Source organism: Daucus carota, chromosome 9 (genome assembly GCF_001625215.2).
Source record: "Daucus carota subsp. sativus chromosome 9, DH1 v3.0, whole genome shotgun sequence".
Lineage (NCBI taxonomy): Eukaryota > Viridiplantae > Streptophyta > Magnoliopsida > Apiales > Apiaceae > Daucus > Daucus carota.
The window spans coordinates 16,159,337-16,175,611 of NC_030389.2; the positions used below are offsets into that span (position 1 = coordinate 16,159,337).

Below are 16,275 nucleotides of genomic sequence, written 5' to 3' on the forward strand. Positions count from 1 at the left end.
TATGAGATATAAGTTATGAAAGGCAACGTATATATTACTCAAAATACTCGAGTTCTGTTATTGACGATTAGTACGTTGTACATGTTAAAGATAATATATATGAATGTCGATTGAAAAAGTTAAAATCACGCAACAGAAATTATAACGACGCGGACTATATAAATCTTTGTATTTAGAAACATAAATAATTCTTAATTTAACCTAATTATACAGATTATAAAGCTTCCATTCATTCCTTAATTATAAAATTAAGGTGAATTGAATATGCTAACGATAGAGTCTCCTCCAACCTTAATAATAATTGATAAATAGGTTAAGAAATAATTAACCTTAAACGAATATATCAATAAAGAAATGCATATGTAGTCATAATTTAGTTACATTACTAAAATTATATGCTACAATTATTGCTTATATTGAAAATTGATAATAAACAGATATACGTGATAAATATTTATAATGAAATAGATTCCGTATTATTTTTATAACAAAATAGATTTTCATTAGTATCATTAATATAACCAAATATTTAATATAATAATATTTTTTTCGACAGAATATAATAATATTTTTAATGTTTTGAATAAAAAATTATAATTTTAAAGATCTATTATCGAATCATTATATGTATAGTTACAATATTAAAAAAATATTTGGTAATTTTTTCTAAAATATTTATAAAAGACATAAAAATAGTAATGACTATATAATTAAAATTTCTCGGGGTCGAGGTGACCCCCTCGTATCTTAAATAAAATAACAAAAAATTATAATTAATTGTATGTTCAAATTTTATTATTAAGTTATTTAAATGAAAATATGCTCATAGCATTTTGGCCCGTGCTACGCACACGGGTATGATTTTTTGTTTTTTTTATCTAGTTAAGCTATATATTTTTTATTAACAAACAATATGATATGAGATATAAGTTATGAAAGGTAACGTATGTAAGAGTCAAAATAATCGTGTTATGTTATTAACGATCAGTACGTTGTAAATGTTAAAAATAATATATACGAATTCGATTGAAAAAAATAAAATCACGCAACAAAAATTATAAACGCGGACTATGTAAATCTTTATATTTAGAAACATAAATAATTATAAACTAAACCTGATTATGCAGATTATGAAACTTCCATCCATTTCTTAATTATAAAATTAAGGTGAATATGCTGATGATAGAGTTTCCTCCCGTCCTTAATAAAAATTTATATATAGGTTAAGAAATAATTAACCTTAAGGGAATACATATGTAGTTATAATTCAGCTACATTATTAAAATTATATATATGCTACAATTATTGCATATATTGAAAATTGGTAATAAGAAGATATATGTGATAAATATCTCCAATGGAATAGATTTTGTATTGATTTTATAACGTAATAGATTTTTCATTAGTATCATTAATATAACCAAATATTTAATATAATAATAATATTTCAAGTTTGGAATAAATATTTATAAGTTTATGGTTCTATTATCAAATCATATTTGTATAGTAAAAATAATAAAAATATATTATGTAATTGTTTCAATATTTTTTTATAAAAACATGAAAATAGTAATGACTATATAATTAAAATTTCCAAGGGTTGGGTTGCCTAACGGCAACCCTTTGTATCCTAAATAAAATAACAAAAAATTATACTCCCTTCGTCCCATTTGACCTCATTTCCTTTTTGGGACGTCCCAAAAAGAATGAACCTATCATATTTACTATTTTTGAACACTACTTTTCACTATTACACTCACTACCTCTCTATTTTATACTCTTTTTTGTTAAACAAACACTATAACACCCACTACTTTTCTCTACTATCTATTAAAATATTGATAGGTCCCACCACTTTACCCACTTTTCAACTAAACTTACTCTTTTTCACTACCTTTTTCTTAGGGCTCATTTGTTTGTGGCTTATTATTGCTGAATAAGTAATCTCCGTGAAAGTCAAATAAAGTCACTTAATATGGGACGGAGGTAGTAACAAATTGTATGCACGAAATTTTATTGTTAAGTTATTTAAATGTAAAAAATGCTCATTTATCAAATTTTTATTTATATAAAAATATGCTCATACCATTTCGGCCCGTGCTACGCACACAAGTATGATTTTTTTTTGTTTTTTTTATCTAGTTAACTTATACATTTTTTATTAACAAATAGTATGATATGAGATATAAGCTATGAATGGTAACGTATGTAATAGTCAAAATACTCGAGTTATATTATTGACGATCAGTACGTTGTAGATGTTAAAGATAATATATACGAATATCGATTGAAAAAAATAAAATCACGCAACAGAAATTATAACGACGCGGACTATATAAATCTTTGTATTTTGAAATATAAATAATTCTTAATTTAACCTGATTATACAGATTATAAAGCTTCCATTCATTCCTTAATTATAAAATTAAGGTGAATATGCTGACGATAGAGACTCCTTCGTCATTAATAAAAATTGATAAATAAGTTAAGAAATATTTAAACTTAAACGAATACATCAATAAAGGAATACATATGTAGTCATAATTCAGTTACATTACTAAAATTATATGCTACAATTATTGCCTATATTGAAAATTGATAATAAGCATATATACGTGACAAATATTTTTAATAGAACAGATTCTGTATTGTTTTTATAATGGAATAGATTTTCATTAGTATCATTAATGTAACCAAATATTTAATATAATGATAATTTTTAATGTTTTGAATGAAAATTTATAAGTTTATAGATCTATTATTAAATCATTATTTGTATAATTAAAATAATAAAATATTAGGTAATGTTTTCTAAAATATTTATAAAAGACATGAAAATAGTAATGACTATATAATTAAAATTTCTCGGGGTTGCCTAACGGCGACCTCTCGTATCTTAAATAAAATAACAAAAAATTACAATTAATTGTATGTAAAGTTTTTATTGTTAAGCTATTTAAATAAAAATATGCCCATAGCATTTTGGCCCCTGCTACACACACGGGTATGATTTTTTGTTTTATTTTATCTAGTTAAGCTATACATTTTTTATTAACAAATAGTATGATATGAGATATAAGTTATGAAAGGCAACGTATGTAAGAGTCAAAATAATCGTGTTACGTTATTGGCGATAAATACGTTGTAAATGTTAAAGATAAAATATACGAATTCAATTGAAAAAAAATAAAATCACGCAATAGAAATTATAACGACGTAGACTATATAAATCTTTGTATTTAGAAACAGAAATAATTTAAAATTTAACCTGATTATGCAGATTATAAAGCTTCCATCCATTTCTTAAATTATAAAATTAAGGTGAATATGATGATGATTCCCTTTATTTACACAACCAAAAAATTATTCCGAAGGTCTACAAGAAGATCAAAAAATAAGAGATTTTATTAAGAATTATGTAAAAAAAATCTGAAAATTTCCTCTGGCCGTCCTTAATAAAAATTGATAAATAAGTTAAGGAATAACTAACCTTGAAGGTTTACATCAATAAAGGAATACATATTTGGTCATAATTCAGTTACATTACTAAAATTATATCCTACAATCATTGTCTATATTAAAAATTGATAATAAGAAGATATACGTGATAAATATTTATAATGGAATAAATTATGTATTATTTTTATAATGGAATAATTTTTCATTAGTATCATTATTATAACCAAATATTTAATGTAATAATAATTTTTTTATGTTTGGAATAAAAATTTATAAGTTTATAGATCTATTATTAAATCATTATTTGCATAATTAAATAATTAAAAATGTTAGGTAATTTTTACTAAAATATTTATAAAAGACATAAAAACAGTAATGACTATATAATTAAAATTTGCTCGTATCTTAAATAAAATAACAAAAAATTATAATTAACTGTATGTAAAATTTTTATTGTTAAGTTATTTAAACTTCTGATATGCTCATTTATCAAATTTTTATTTAAATAAATATATACTCATAGCATTTTGGCCCGTGCTATGCACACGAGCATGATTTTTTGTTTTTTTATCTAATATATAAAAACTTCCTAATTAGAAGTTAAAATTGTGGAATGAAAAAATACTCTATTAATCGAAAATCATAACTGAAATCTTAATTTGAAAATTGAATGTGGTGAAATGGAAACTGCACAAATTATACGAAAAAACATTGTAGTAATATATGCCAAAATTAGTGAAAATTAAATTAAGTTTGATTACGTTTCCTTATTTGCATGTGAATTATAGCTTGCGAGATCCATGTATTTGGAAATTTAAAAAATCTAATATATAAAAACTTCATCATCAAGAACTAAAATTGTGGAGTTAAAAAGTGTTCCATTGATATGAAATCATATAAATAAAGTCTAGATTTGAAAATTGAATGTGGTGAATATGGAAACCAGTATATATATTAGAAAAAAGAATTGTAATAATAGTTGTCAAAATCAGCGAACATCAAATAAATATCGAATACCTTTTTGTATTTACATATGAGTTATAGCAGGTTAGACCTATTTATCCGAAAATTTAAAAAGTTAAATATATAAAAACTTACTTATCAAGACCTAAAATTGTAGAGTGAAAAGATACTCTATTAATAATGCAATTATAACAAAAAGTCTTGATTTTAAAATTGAATATCACTACGACATAGATGACTTTTCCCAACGTTTTAGCATGCTGTTGCCGATGCTAATTGTTGCCGTAGGTATGTTTATTCTTCTCAATTACAACAATATTTTAAAGTGTTACCATAGATATTAAGAATTGTTGCCAAAAATTTATATTTATTATTTTATTTTATAATAGGATTTATAAAGTAATAAAATTAAAATTTTCAAATAAGAATTTTAAATGTTATGAAAAGTAAAATTCTGAAAATCTAGAAATAAATCTACTTATACGAAAGTCTAGAATAAAATCCGGATAAACAAAAAATTTTAAAATTTATTTGGTATACTATCTTTATTTTAGTAATGTTAAAAAATAAATAAGAATTTAAAATTTATTTAATGTATCTTTTATTTAATATTAAATTTATAATAAATAATAAATATGATAATTAAAATAAAAAACTTACAACTACATTATACAAGATGAAATGTTGAGCGGTCTTTTTTCCCAAAACAAAATTTTGGTTACTTTTAGTTTCCTTCTCAGACTCGCTCTCTCTGTCGTCTCTCTCTCGAGCTCTCCGTCTCTCTCTCTATCTCTCTGGACCCCCTCTCTCTCTCGAGGTCTCGCTCTCTCCACACTCTTTCTCGAACAAAACTCTATCACGAAGAACAAATCGAATAATTGGTATTTGAATACCCATTTTTGTGGCTTCAATTAAAAGGCTGTTATTGTTTACTTTATGATTTTGCAGGTGATTAGAGCTTCAGATTGTTGCTTCAACTCTTCTTCTTCGATTAATTGGTAAATCTATACACATTTACACTTCTGCGATTAATTAGGGCTTTGTCCTCTTAAAATATCTTTTATTTTGATTTTTCAGTGGTGATTAGGGCTTCTTATTTGGGGCTTCTATTGTAGAGCTATCATTAAGATAAATTGGGGTTTTTTCCGTCACTAATTCATATGTATAGTGCTATGATGAGTTATGGTAGGCTGCGACTCTGCTTAGTTTTTTTACTTTGGCGCACCTACTGCGATTCCAAAGGAAGAATTTTACACAGGGCTCTTGGATGGTTTGCGTGGAAATATATCATTCTGATTATATTAGGATAATATAGATGCGTTAATAAAAACATGTAATAATGTGAATGTATTGATTTTCCAATCACCTTTGAAACTGAATGAGGAATTCCTGTATATTTACCATAAGTCTTTGAGTTCATTCCTTGGCTGTTTATGCTCAAAATTGTATTAGTTAATTGTGCTATAGCATAACCTGATTTATAAGCTATTGTATATCTTAACTTACTAGGATTTAAGGAGACGCTCTATATCAGAACACTTGTACCTTGATATGTTTCTAGATGTGTGTTGATTTACTATGCTATATTCTTTATAAACTTCTTACAGTCTCTTGGCTTTCTGGTTGAGTAATATATGGTTTAAAAAGTTAAGATGTTATATGCTTCATTCTAAGTTTACCTATTTATTACAGAATAAATGCCTTGTTTTGCTAAGAAGCATCAAGAATATTGTGATTCTTAAGTTAATACAGGGGAGCACATCCTATACATTTCGAGGCGACACATATCATGTTATTTTATATTGATTTACGTAATATTGTTTGATAAAGTTGCTTAAGGAGGTATAAGCTTATATTCATCTTTATCTAGTAGGAAAGTCAGTGGTATCCATAAGTTTATATTTATCTTTCTATATTTTCTTCACTGAGCTAAGATGATAATGTCTCCTAGTTTATGTTAAAACATGTCATAGGTCAGAAGAACAATTTTGGTCCAAGTCGAGTGAGAATGATGATGAAACTTTAAATGAAGAGGGACAATCAAAGCATAGCACTCTGATGGTGCATCTGATGGTGTCTAGCAGACTAGTAATCTGGTAGGAGAAATATGTTATATTTTTCACTTACGGCACCATTTTTATCTCTCTTGCAGGTTATGAAATATGTGCCTTAATGGTATAATGGATGCTCATCTCTGCTACTTTAAACACGTATATATGTATATATGAATTGTTCTATCTTTCATGCTCTGCCTAGTTAGTAAATTATTAGTTAATCTTCCCTTGTATATTGTCTCCATATATTCAATGTAACATAACATCTTTCTTTTCTTATTTTAATGATTTCTTACTCGATTTTGTAGAGAGACTGAATCCAGACCACTGGAGGCTTAGGGTGAGACGATGACATGATGGAGAGGATGGAGCTTGAACTTTTACTATTTATTTTTTAAATTTCAGTTAATTGTGATACTTTAACACTTGTTTTGCTGGTTGTGGATACACCATTGTGGGGTGTTTGGATTTTGAAATTGTTAAATTTGGTTACGAGGATTTTCTTGTTTAGCAACTATATGAATCATGTTTTATATTTATTATTAGCACTGGTTGTGAGCCGACTTGATAGTCTACCCCACACAGTAGTGGGACCCACCAAACAGTGGACCTAATATATGGACCCACTGCTTGGTGGGTCCCACATTTTTTTTCAAAATTGTGCCTTTTTGGCAACAGAATTTTGGATGTTGCCTTTGGATATAAACTGTTGGCTTTGCAAGCTACGGCAACGCCAAAAATACTAACAGCCATAAACTGTTGCCATAGAAAATTTTCAGTCTGCTGCAACAGTTTTTGGGCTTTTGACAACATATTGATAATGTTGCTGAAGGCCATTTATGGCATAGTATATAATGAACATGGAAATCGCATAAATTAAACGAAAAAGTATTGTAATAATAGATGTCATAATCAGTGGAAATCAGATGAAGTTTGACTTCCCTATTCGCATATAAGCTATAGCAGTCCAGATCCATGTATCGAAAGTTTGAAAAATCTTGTATACGAAAACTTCCTTATCAAGAGCTATGATTATGGAGTGAGAAAAGATTCCATTAATTTGAAATTATAACAAAAAGTCTTGATTTGCTTATCGAATATAGTGTATATGGAAGCCACTATATTTTATACAAAAATGGAATGTAATAATAAATGCCAAAATCATTGAAAATCAAATAAACTTTGACTATGTTTCCTTATTTACATGTAAGTTATAGCAGGATAGATTCATGTATCTAAAAATTTAAAAAGTCTAATATATAGAAACTTCCTTATTAAGAGTTAAAATTGTGGAGTGAAAAAATACTCCGTTAATCGGAAATTATAACAAAAAGTCGATTTGAAAATTGAATATAATGAAAATAGAAACCGCACAAATTATACAAAAAAATATCGTAGTAATAAATGCTAAAATAAGTGGAAATTAAATTATATTTGACTACGTTTCCTTACTTGCGAGTTATAGCAGTCTATACGCATGTATCGGAAAATATAAAAAAAATTAAAATATAAAAACTTTATTATCAAGAGCTAAAATTGTGGTGTTAAAAAGTGTTCCATTGATTAGGAATTATAACAAAAAGTCTTGATTTGGAAATTAAATGTATTGAATATGAAAACCAGTATATATTATACAAAAAAAGAGTGTAATAATAACGGCTAAAATCAGTTAAATCAAATAAAATTTGACTATTTTTCCTTATTTAAATATGGGTTATAGCAGGCTAGAACCATGCATCCAAACATTAAAAAGTCGAATATATAAAAACTTACTTATCAAGAGCTAATATTATGGAATGGAAAAAAAATACTTTATCAATTTGAAATTATGACAAAAAGTCTTGATTTGAAAATTGAATATAATGAACACGGAAACCGTAAAAATTAAATGAAAAAGCTTTTTAGTAATTAATGTCAAAATCACTGGAAATCAAATAAAGCTTGACTTCCTTATTTGCATATGAGCTATAAAGTCTAGATCCATGTATCCGAATAATTAAAAATCTGATATATAAAAACTTCGTTATTAAGAGCTAAAATTGTGGAGTGAAAAAAGACTCTATTAATTTGAAATTATAACAAAAAGTCTAGATTTGAAAATTGAATATAGTGAATATGAAAACCACTGCATATTATACAAAAAAGGAGTGTAATAATAAATGCCAAAATCATTGAAAATCAAATATATTTTGACTACCTTTTCCTATTTACATATGAGTTGTAGCAGGCTAGATCCATGAACCTGGACGGAAATTGCGTCATATTCATTCTCGGTGTCTCTTGTCAAAAAATAATGGCACACGATAAGAAGTAAACAAAAAGTCTAGATCAATAAAGCAGATTTTGAGGAAAAGTGAATACAAATCTTCACACGATGGCATCCGATGGTGGCCTGGACGAATCATCTCTATTTAGCAGTTGTAAGGAAAACTCAATAACAAAAAAAAGGCACAATAAATACAGTGGAGGACATATATGCATCATCATAATCATTATCAATACGAAAGGAAATTATGCAAAAAATATGTAGAAAAATTAATTACAAATTATCATGTCATCTATACAATATAAAAAAAAACTCAAAACCGGAACAGAAATACAAAAAGGAGAACATACACCAATGCTAAGCGACAATCACATATGTGTAGGTCGTATACTTTCAGAAAAGCCTCTCCAGCTTTCAAAACTTTCAGCCAGTGGCTGCCTTAATCCAATGTCAGGTGAAACAAATGAACGCCCCACATGAGAACACCTATTAAATAACATACACAAACTTATTACAAATTGTTGTATATCACACGAATGATTCTGCATAAAGACGTTAACAACAATACAATCACGTCCAAGGATTTTTAGAAATCAAGACCAAGAGTACTGTATCTTCAAAATAAATACTTATGGAAACTTTACTCTGGTGTGGAAATCAATTATGAACTCATTTTGTGATACTTGAACCGATTTTACTCTAAGATCTTCATTCATTTCTTTTAACATTAATCTGAAACACAAATAGAGTTTGAAGAGATTAACATGTTAGGAATAAAAAATATATTACATGAATCAAACAACACAAAGAACAAACAGTTTTGTTTAGACATTCTAACAAACACTTTATGACCTATGAATTATACTAACCATAAATCAGAAATCATACGTGACAAACTATAACAAAATCAAAATAAATTGAATCCAGAAGAATTAAAAGACAAAACACTAACATTATTTTTTGCACAACACAAATCCCAACACGAAGAGTTAAAAATGATGTTCAAAAAATAGTCCCAAGTTTAATACCACATCGTGGATGTCGTCGAACAAACCATCAAATACCTAGTGCATGTGCTTTCTTTTGATTCTTGGAAATTGTCTCAACACTTGGACCACGTCCCTTCCTTTTGGCACCTGCAGAAATAAAATTTTACGATTATAATCGAGGATTTCGATGCTGCAACATAACCTACCATAAAAAGGATTGCAAAACCTGTTGACAACGTTGAATCTGTCTCCATGCTAAAAAAACACGACCACCGTTATCACTGCAATATAAAACAGATGTTACTACCAAACACCATGCAAATCGAGAGAGAGAGAAATTGATCAAATGATTACAGATGCAAACTGATTATAAGAATTTCAAATAAAAAATAGCATAGAGCGTAATGGAGGTGGAAGAGATTGATTGAGATAATTAAGCATGGATTTGTTCTGATTAACTGTCATGATTGGTTGAGATAATTAAGCATAATGGAGTGGCATGATCGAAGGAACTGCATTTAATGCTATTTTCAAATTTTGATATGGTTGGAAGATGTTGTGGATCCAATCTAATCCGGTTCGGGTCACAAAAAGATCCGAAATATCTTTTCATAATGTTAATTTGAATGAGGAAGATGTTGGGTTGATCCGGAGCTTAATGGGTTGATCCAAGAGCATGTGAAATTACCATATCAGCCTTAAAAATGACTTATGCTTTAAGAATTATATAGATATAGATATAGATTGGGCACTCTAAACAAACTCTTAACTTGAAATTTAAAGTGCCAAAGCAAAAATGAAAGCTCCAATGGACTCTTAGAAACTTTTTAAAATTTTAAGAGTGTACTCTTTCTCCTTTCTTTTAAAAAAAATCTAGTAGCTCTTAACTCAATATAATATTAATTTCTTTCATATCTTCTCTCTCTTAGTTAACTTTTTCCTCTCATATATATAAAGTAAATATAAAATCTATATACTTCTTAAAGCATGAGTGATTTTTTAAGGTTATTCCGGTAATTTCACATGCTCTTGGATCAACCCATTAACCATCTGGATCAACCCGGTCTCTTCTCTATTCAAATTAACACTATAATTTTAAATTTCGGATCTTCATGTAACCCGACCCAGATAATGTTGGATCTCATAGCATCTTCCAACCATATGAGAGTTTGAAAACAACATTGAATTCGGTTCCTCCAATCATGGCACTCATTACTACGTCTGATTGATTTAAAATTCAAACATGATAGTTAATCATAACATATCCATGCTTAATTTTCTTAATCAATCTCTTCCTCCTCCATTATGCTCTCTGCTATTTTTTTTATTTGAAATTCAAAATTCTTATAATTTGCTTGCATCTGTAATCATTTGATCATTTTCTCTCTCTCTCGATTTGCAGAGTGTTTGGTAGTAATAATTTTTTTATATTGTACTGATAACGGTGATCGTGTTTTTTTAGCATGAAGATGGATTCAACGTCGTCAACAGGTTTTGCAATCCTTTCTATGGTAGGTTATGTTGCGTTGATTAGTGTATGCATCGGGCAAGATGATGCTTCGACAAAGGATGATGTCTCGAAGTCAAAAAGAGAATAACACCATTAGCCGTGAAATAGATCTGCACTATATCCAGCTTAATTTACAATATTTGCTCCATTGTGTATATTTGTCCATTCTATTATTTTTGAACGGGTTCTGAGTTTGTTGTTTGAACGCTGCAGGTATAATAATCAGTACATGATTTTGTATTTAACGTGTTTGATAATTTGCTACAGAGAAAAACTGAAAGATCCGTTCTCACGATTTCTATTGATTTCATGTTCCAGGAATTTGAGAAAAGGTTCAAACACTTTTGTGCAAATGAAAGATTTGTGTTGTGATATAGAACTTGAGATTATTTTTTGAACATCATTTTTAACTCTTCGTGTTGGTATTTATGTTGTGCAAAAAGTAATCTTGGTGTTTTCTCTTTTAATTCTTCTAGATTCAATTTATTTTGATTTTGTTATAATTTGTCATGTATGATTTCTGATTTGTGGTTAGTATAACTCATAGGTCATAAAATGTTTGTTAGAATGTCTAAACTAAACTGTTTGTTCTTTGTGTTTTTTGATTCATTTAATATATTTTTTATTCCTAACATGTTAATCTCTTCAAACTCTATTTGTGTTTCAGATTAATGTTAAAAGAAATGCATGAAGATCTTAGAGTGAAATCAGTTCAAGTATTACAAAAGAATTTCGTAATAGATTTCCGCACTAGAGTAAAGTTTCCATACACATTCATTTCCAAGATACAGTACTCTTGGTCTTGGTTCCTCAAAAGTCTTGGACGCGATCATATTGTTGTTAACGTCTTCATGTAGAATCATTAGTGTGATATACAACAATTTAATATATTTTTTATTCCTAACATGTTAATCTCTTCAAACTCTATTTGTGTTTCAGATTAATGTTAAAAGAAATGCATGAAGATCTTAGAGTGAAATCAGTTCAAGTATTACAAAAGAATTTCGTAATAGATTTCCGCACTAGAGTAAAGTTTCCATACACATTCATTTCCAAGATACAGTACTCTTGGTCTTGGTTCCTCAAAAGTCTTGGACGCGATCATATTGTTGTTAACGTCTTCATGTAGAATCATTAGTGTGATATACAACAATTTGTAATAAGTTTGTGTCTGTTATTTAATAGGTATTCTCATGTGGGGAGCTCATTTGATTCACCTGCTATTGGATTAAGGTAGTCACTGGGTGAAAGTTTGGAAAGCTGGAGAGGCTTTTATGAAAGTATACGACCTCCACATATGGGATTGTGGCTTAGCATTGGTGTATGTTTTATTTTTTGTATTTTTGTTCCAGTTTTTAAGTTTTTTATATTGTATAGATGACATGATTTTTTGTAATTAATTTTTTTGACATTATTTTTGCATAATTTCCTTTCGTATTGATAGTTATTATGATGCATATATGTCCTCTAATGCATTTATTGGGCCTTTGTTTTATGATTGAGTTTTCCTTGTAGCTGCTGAATAGAGATGATTCGTCCAGGCCACTATCGGATGCTCACCGTGTGAAGATTTATATTCACTTTTTCTCAACATCTGATCAAGGCTTTTTGTATACCTCTTATTGCGTGTCATTGTATTTTGACAAGAGACACCGAAAATGAATATTACCCAATTTCCATCTAGATACATGAATCTAGCCTATTATAACTCATATGTGTATAAGGAAATGTAGTCAAAATATATTTGATTTTCGATGATTTTGGCATTAATCCTATTTTGTATAATATGTAGTGGTTTTCATATTCACTATATTCAATTTTCAAATCTAGACCTTTTGTTATAATTTCAAATTAATTGAGTACTTTTTCACTCCACAATTTTAGCTCTCGATAAGGAAGTTTTTATATATTAGATTTTTAAATATTCGGATACATGGATCTAGACTGTTATAGCTCATATGCAAATAGGGAAGTCAAACTTTATTTGATTTTCATTGATGTTGACATTAATTACTAAAATACCATTTACATTTAATGTTTGCGGTTTCCACGTTCATTATATTTAATTTTCAAATCAAGACTTTTTGTTATAATTTCAAATTAATAGAGTTTTTTTTCCCTCCATAATTTTAGCTCTTGATAAGAAAGTTTTTATATATTTGATCTTTTAAATTTTTGGATACATGCGTCTAGCATGCTATAACCCATATGTAAATAAGGAAAAATAGTCAAACTTTATTTTATTTAACTGATTTTGGCCGTTATTATTACAATCCTTTTTTGTATAATATATATTGGTTTCCATATTCAATACATTTAATTTCCAAATCAAGACTTTTGATATTTTGATATATTAATTATTATTTTTTTATATTTTCCGATACATGGATATAGACTGCTATAATTCATAGCACAAAAGAAAACGTAGTCAAACATAATTTGATTTCCACTTATTTTAGCATTTAATACTACAAAAATTTTTCGTATAATTTGTGTAGTTTTCATATTCACTGTATTCAATTTTCAGATTGACTTTTAGTTATAATTTCCGATTAATGGAGTTTTTTTTTCACTTCAAAATTTTAACTCTTGATAAAAGAAGTTTCTATATATTAGACTTTTAAAATTTTCATATACATGAATCTAGCCTGCTATAACTTATATGTAAATAAGGAAACATAGTCAAAGTTTATTTGATTTTCAATAATTTTGGCATTTATTATCATAATCCATTTTTGTATAAAATGTGGTGATTTACATATACACTATATTTAATTTTCAAATCAAAATTTTTTGTTATAAATTCAAATTAATAGAGTCTTTTCTCATTCCATAATTTCAGCTCTTGATATATAAGGAAGTACTCATACACTAGGTTTTACAAATTTTCGATACATGGATCTGGACTGTAATAGCTTATATGTGAATAGGAAGTCAAGCTTTATTTGCTTTCCACAGATTTTGACATTTATCACTACAATACTTTTTTGTTTAATTTATACAGTTTTCATGTTCATTACATTCAATTTTGAGATCAAGAATTTTTATTATAAATTCATTATTAATAGAGCATTTTTTTCCAACCCACATCATACCTGTGTGTGTAGCACGGGTCAAAATGCTTAAATAATTTTCATGTGGTAATAAATGAGCATATTTTTATTTAAATAAATTAACAATTAAATTTTTTACATGCGGTTTATTACAATTTTTTGTTATTCTATTCAAGATACGAGGTATTGCCGTTAGGCGACAACGAGAAATTTTAATTATATAGTCATTACTATTTTCATGTCTTTTATAAATATTTTTGAAAAAAATTATTTTTTAATTATTTTAACTATACAGTTAATGATTTAATAATAGATCCATAAACTTATAAATTTTTATTCCAAACATAAATTATTATTATTATATTAAAATTTGGTTATATTAATGATACTAATGAAAAATCTATTCCGTTATAAAATCGATACAGAATCTATTCCATTATTGATATTTATGACGTATATCTTCTTATTGTCAATTTCTAATATAGACAATAATTGTAGCATATAATTTTGGTATTGTAACTGAATTATGACTACATATGTATTTCTTTTTTCTTTTTAAATCACATATGTATTTCTTTATTGATGTATTCCTTTAAGGTTAATTATTTCTTAACATGTTTATCAATTTTTATTAAGGACGGGAGGAAACTCTATCATCAGCATATTCACCGTACCTTAATTAATGATACTAATGAAAAATCTATTACGTTGTCTTTCATAACTTATATCTCATATCATACTGTTTGTTAATAAAAACAATGTATAGCTTAACTGGAAAAAAACAAAAAAATCCTATCTATGTACGTAGCACGGGCCAGAATGTTATGAGCATTTTTTTTTGGATTAAAATTTGATAGATGAGCATCATTTTATTCAAATAACTTAACAATAAAATTCTTTGCATAGAGTTTATTATTATTTTTTACTATTTTATTTAAGGTATGAGGCATCGCCGTTAGGCGACGCCGAGAAACTTTAATTATATAATCATTACTATTTTCATGTTTTTTTATAAATAATTAAGATAAAAATTACTTAATATTTTTTATTATTTTAACTATACAAATAATGATTTAATAATATATCCATAAACTTATAGATTTTTATTCCAAACATGAAATACTATTATTATATTAAATATTTGGTTATATTAATGATATTAATGAACAATCTATTCCGTTATAAATATTTATCAATTTTTATTAAGGACAAGAGGATGCTCTATCAGCATCATATTCACTATAATTTTATAATTAAGCATTTGAAACGAAGCTTTATAACCTGCATAAATGGGTTAAGTTTATAGTTATTTATGTTTCAAAATATGAATATTTATATAGTACGCGTCGTTATAATTTCTGTTGCGTGACTTTATTTTTTTCATTCGACATTCGTATATATTACCTTTAACATCTACATCGTATTGATCGCCAATAACATAACTCGGGTATTTTGACTGTTACCTACGCTGCCTTTCAGAACTTATATCTCATATCATATCGTTTGTTAATAAAAAAATGTATAGATTAACTCGATAAAAAAATCATACCCATATGCATAGCACATACCAAAATGCTATGAGCATATTTTTATTAAAATAAAAATTTGATAAATGAGCATATTTTTATTTAAATAACTTAACAATAAAAAATTTTACATACAGTTTACTATAATTTTTGTTATTTTATTTAAGATTCCAGGGGTCGCCGTTAGGCGACGACGAGAAATTTTAATTATATAGTCGTTACTATTTTAGTGTCTTTTATAAATATTTTAGAAAATAATACATGGTATTTTTGATTATTTAACAATACAAATAATGATTTGATAATAGATCCATAAAGTTATAAATTTTTATTCCAAACATGAAATATTATTATCATATTAAATATTTGATTATATTGATGATACTAATTAAAAATCTATTCCGTTATAAAATCAATACAGAATCTATTCCATTATAGATATTTATCACGTATAT

The 16,275-nt window shown here is 27.1% G+C and overlaps 1 long non-coding RNA gene across 1 annotated transcript; it reads left to right on the forward strand.

Moving 5' to 3' along the window:
* The first annotated feature begins 5,103 nt into the window (after positions 1 to 5,103).
* LOC135149206 (uncharacterized) lies at positions 5,104 to 7,037 on the forward strand. Its single transcript, XR_010287454.1, has 4 exons — positions 5,104 to 5,239; positions 5,371 to 5,420; positions 6,396 to 6,518; positions 6,785 to 7,037. It is a non-coding gene; the product is annotated as an uncharacterized LOC135149206 (long non-coding RNA).
* Positions 7,038 to 16,275: the final 9,238 nt, after the last annotated feature.